Source organism: Helianthus annuus, chromosome 12 (genome assembly GCF_002127325.2).
Source record: "Helianthus annuus cultivar XRQ/B chromosome 12, HanXRQr2.0-SUNRISE, whole genome shotgun sequence".
In the NCBI taxonomy this organism is placed as follows: Eukaryota; Viridiplantae; Streptophyta; class Magnoliopsida; order Asterales; family Asteraceae; genus Helianthus; species Helianthus annuus.
This window is the reverse complement of record NC_035444.2, coordinates 53754525-53760212: the sequence shown is the minus strand read 5'-3', so window position 1 is coordinate 53760212 and position 5688 is coordinate 53754525.

The window sequence follows — 5688 nt, the reverse complement described above, 5'->3', positions numbered from 1 at the left end:
CTACAAAATAATGAAGAGTTTTGGTATTATCTGTTCCAGGGGGAGATTGTTGGGATTGAACCCTATCAGAGGAATAGATAATTAAAGCCAAATCTGGATCAGGTCAGTGGATCCAGAACAAGCAGATGTTATGCATACAAGTCTCTCCCCTTGAAAGTGGTTTCAACATCTGCTGACCTCCTATCTACTGATCATACAAATTGCTGACCTACAACTGCTGATCTAGTCAAAGACTGCTGAAGAACTAAAGCCCTGCTGCCCAATCTACTGCCTTGAGTCAAGCAGTGCTGATCAGACAAGTACTGCTGGGTTCACAGCAGTGGAAGGATGCAGCAGTAGTTTTGTTTAATTTATTTAATGAATTGTAATAACAGTAGTTAGCATAGCAGAGATTGTATAGATCAGAGGTTAGATAGGAGGTTAGATGTCACTTTCATGGTGACGTCAGCTTAGATGCTTCAGTGGTTTGCTCGTGCCTATAAATAGAACAGTGTTCTGTACTATTCTATTAGCTCTTTCACCATCTTCTTCCTGCACAAACAAATACTATGAGCTCAGGCTGAGGGGGAGTTTGTTGCATACTTGCATATTGTAATCGTTGTTGAAAATAAATTCAATCATTCGGTTCAATGTTAAACTTGTATGTTAAAAGCATTTCTCCTGTTTGATTGTGAAAAGTTTGCTTCCATCTTAATTCCGCTGCACAACTCATTCATCTTCATCTTAATTCAAACGTAAAACACAATCAAAACCAAACTCGGATCCTAACAACAGACAACTATTTGTTGGACTCTAGAAGCTTATTCTAGCCTCGCTTTCCTAGCAGATAAGCGTCCTAATTACCTGTCACATACGTTAAAATAAAAGTCAATACACATAGTGTAAAGGCGAGTATACAAGTTTGATAATAGCATATAGAGTTCGAAATAGTTTGTCACACCCCCAAAATCCACACGCGGAGTATCACCGCTTGGAGGCGTGACTGACCAGGATCTTAACCACCAATCATATTGAACGTGTAATATAGTTAAGTATAGCGGAAGCATTTAAGTAACCCAAACAATAATATTAATGTATGAATCATCATAAGTGTTGAAATAGCATTCACGATCCTTTGCCCACAACGACCTGCTCCTCCCTGTGCAAGCTCCATAATGTACCTAAGGTCCTGCAAGGCATGCAGCAGAGAGTCAACAACTAGTTGAGCGAGTTCACAGAAAGTAAGTTCAGTAATAGAATGGTATAGCAAGCATTGCGTTCGTTCATCTAATCATTCATCGTATTAGTTCGTTTATTGTTCATGTATAGTATTGGTTTCTATCGCGGGCCCTTTCGGCATGTATGCGAAGATTTGGGTTAATATTCCCAAATATCCTAGACTATGTATAATTGTATCGCTGGCCACCCTGGCATGTGTGCGAAGTTCTAATATGTTTAGTTCGCAGCCTTCCCGAGGCGTGTGTGCGAAGATCAGTCATAATTATCGCAGCCAACCCTTGGCGTGTGTGCGAAGATCTGTTCAAGTAGGTATACTAGTCTAGTCGTATCTTATCATTCACCATCCTCACCCTGAGGACTCATATCATTAAGTTCCATTAACTAAGTATGTACGTATAATTCATTCAATCCCATTCCCACCCTGGGAACCCCATGCCTTGGCTGTGTGAACTCACCTTGGATTGCTCGGCAGATACACAAAGAGTACAGGTAAGCTAGTAAATGGTCAACCACGTCCTATCATGGTTATTATACAAGCCAGGTTTTGACTAAGGTAATACACGTGTGCATCACATATGTTAACACGTTACTATCACGTATGCATGTAAACAGGTAAGAGCATAACATTAACATTCATGTGCGATCCAATGTCTAAGCCCGAAAGTCAATCAACCCGAATAACATTCAACCAATTCATATAACGGCCCAATCTAAACAGTCCAGATTCTCAATCGGAAGACAATGTGCGTGTAACACTGGTCTCGAGTCGCAAGAAGGTTACGAGTCGCAACTATGGTTTCGGCTCATCATGGTCCGTTACGAGTCGCAACGGGACTCGCAACCGTGGTCTCGGCTTGTGCTGTTTGTGTGCGAGTGTTGTGGTTTCGAGTCGCAACGGGACCCGCAACCATGGTTTCGGGTTATGCTGCTTGTGGTCTCGAGTTGAGACTATGGGTTTCGACTCGCAACAGTGTGTCGCAACCGATCATGTAACGGATTATAACAGTTTCCTTATTTCATTTAACAAAATCCCGTAATTCCAGCAAACAGATTTGGCAGTTTCAATAACAGATCAATCATGGCAATTATCAGATCAATTACCAACATTTATCAATTTCATAACATATTCATATGATCAACTCGTGTAATCAACATCAAGAACAGCCAATTTCTAATAATCAAACATGTAAATAACTAACTTATAGGCTAGCATGCAATCTAAAACATCACAGCCGGTTACAAGCACATGCAATTCAACCGATTTAACACTAAGAACATCGACTAATCAGCAACATATGATCCGGTTCTGTTCTAGCATATCAACATATATCACCGAAAGTAAATATATGGATTCTGTTGTGTCTTACTAGCATGCACCCTAATCGGTCATGAAATCCAAATACTAACAACACATACAAAGTCATACAATCAGGGCATTATACTAACCGAGATGAAAACAAGAGCGGAGCCGAGAGCTTCAAAGGGTGGGTGTGTGATCGCCGGTTCCGAGAGAGAGAGAGAGAGTTTGTGTGTGTGCTTCTTGGTTGCAAAGATTGAGAAAACTAAAAACCCTAATTGTGTGTGTGTGAGCATATACGTAGAAGAGGTGTGGGCCGAAACCCCACATGGGCTGTGTCATGGTCTCGAGTCCACTATGTTGACCGAGTGGGTTTTGTAAGTGATTTACTAATCGGTTCAAGTAGTAACATACACATTCTCATGAAATCATATAGCACGTAACATTCGATCAATCAACGTAATCACATAGTTCACATTAGTTCAATGGTTACACGTAATGTACGAGACGGTAAAGTACGAGTTGTCACATTATCCCCAACTAATTGGAAATTTCGTCCCGAAATTTGGTATGCACTCACTGAGGAAGCTAGGTAAACTGTATTGTTCACTGATTTTCCTGGGGTGTCACATCCTCCCCCCGTTGATCTAGAATTTCGTCCCGAAATTCCGAAGTAGTAGCTTCAGCCTCAGTAGTGGTAGCATTGGTTTCCGAATAACTGGAGGTACTTTTCTGTCATCCTGTCTTCGCGTTCCCAGGTGTACTCTGGGCCACGTTTGGAGTTCCAACGAACTCGGACAAGAGGGATTCTCTTGTGTTTGAGGACCTTCACATCCCGGTCCGTGATTTCAACTGGTTCCTCGACGAACTGCAACCGCTCGTCGATAGTGAGTTCCTTAAAAGGAATGATGAGGGTTTCATCTGATAAGCATTTCTTCAGATTCGACACGTGAAAGACATTGTGAACTGCCCCGAGTTCAGCTGGTAGGTTCAACTTGTATGCTACTTTGCCAATCTTTTCTATGATTTCGAATGGTCCGACGTACCGCGGATTCAGTTTGCCCCGTTTGCCAAAACGTACTACACCCTTCCAGGGTGAAACTTTTAATAAAACCCGGTCCCCGACCTAAAATTCCAAAGGCTTTCTACGCTTGTCGGCGTAGGCTTTCTAACGGTCGCGTGCTGCCGCCATGCGTTGTCGTATCTGTGCAATCTTTTCTGTGGCGTCCACTACAATCTCTGGACCCGTGATCTGACTATCCCCCACCTCTGCCCAACAGAGAGGTGACCGGCATTTACGTCCGTACAATGCCTCGAATGGAGCGGCTTGTATGCTGGTGTGATAACTGTTATTGTATGAGAACTCCACCAAAGGGAGATGCTTTTCCCAGCCGTTGCCGAAATCTATAACGCATGCCCTAAGCATGTCTTCAAGTGTTTGGATCGTACGCTCAGACTGCCCATCCGTCTGAGGATGATATGCTGTGCTCATGTCTAATCGTGAGCCGAAAGATTTGTGCATTGCTTGCCATAGTTCCGACGTGAATCCTGCATCGCGATCCGAAATGATGGAGGTGGGCACCCCGTGCCTCGAAACAACTTCTTTAAGATAGACGTCTGCGAGAGTGGAGAACTTATCCGTTTCCTTTATAGGTAGGAAGTGTGCAGACTTGGTGAGTCGATCCACGATCACCCATATGGTATCATTGCCACGCTGGGATCTGGGTAAGCCTGTAACAAAATCCATGGAAATTTCTTCCCATTTCCATTGAGGTATCTTAGGCTGCTGAAGTAGGCCAGCTGGTTTCTGATATTCAACCTTGACTCTCGCACAGGTCAAGCATTTTCCAACGTATGTAGCGATGTGGGCCTTCATGCTAGGCCACCAATAAGTAGTGCTGATGTCGTGGTACATTTTATCCGACCCTGGATGTACCGAATAGCGAGACTTGTGTGCTTCGTCCATCACAAGTTCGCGTAGACCGCCATAAAGTGGAACCCAAATACGCCCCGTTACATAGTAGGCGCCGTCTTCCTTTAGTTCCATTCGTTGCCTTGAGCCGCGTAAGGCTTCAGCCTTGACGTTTTCGGGCTTCAATGCTTCTATCTGAGCATTTCGTATCTGTGCAGGAAGGCTAGACTGAATCGTAAGCTGTAGCGCTCGCACGCGCCGTGGTAAAGTGTCTTTCCGACTGAGGGCGTCAGCCACAACATTGGCCTTGCCTGGATGGTACTTGATAGCGCATTCGTAATCGTTCAGTAACTCAACCCATCGCCGTTGACGCATGTTCAAATCCTTCTGCTTAAGAATATGCTCGAGACTCCTGTGATCGGTGTAAATCGTGCACCTGGTACCGTACAGGTAGTGTCGCCATATCTTAAGCGCGAAAACAACAGCTCCCAGCTCTAGATCGTGCGTCGTGTAGTTCCGTTCGTGAATCTTGAGTTGACGAGAGGCGTAAGCGATAACCTTGTCGCGCTGCATTAACACACATCCAAGTCCCCGAATGGATGCATCACAATATACCACGAAGTCATCTGTGCCCTCTGGCAATGAGAGGATAGGTGCCCTGCAAAGTCTATCCCTTAGGTGCTGAAAAGCAATCTCCTGGGGCTCTCCCCAACGATAGGTGACACCCTTCTGTGTCAGTAGTGTAAGCGGCTGAGCAGTCTCCGAGAAATCCTTGGTAAACCGTCTGTAGTACGTGGTGCAGGTCAGTGTCTGGTCGAGTCTACCTTGGATGGATCGACATGGATCCCATCCTTGTTCACTACGTGGCCTAAGAAGTGGACTTCTCGAATACTATGACGAACTTGTCTAGGTAGGGTTTGCACACCCTGTTCATAAAGTCCTTAAATACGGCAGGTGCGTTCAAATATATCAAATCATCCACCATATCAAACATAAAATATAGTAGTTAAAGTAATTCATAAAACCCAATACGATTGATGTTCAAACCAAACTTTATTTAAGTAACAGAGACATAATAAGGAAAACCCAAAACAAGTTATAAGTTCAAATATCGTTCATTGCGTCTCCTCGTCCTAACACGAAAGCTCGACCTCTTGCCTCGTTGCCGTTGTTGTTGTTGTTGTTCCCGTTGCCCTGGTTATTGTTGTGGTTCTGATTCTGGTTCAACTGAGGGCAATCGCGTTTGTAATGACCTTCTGCC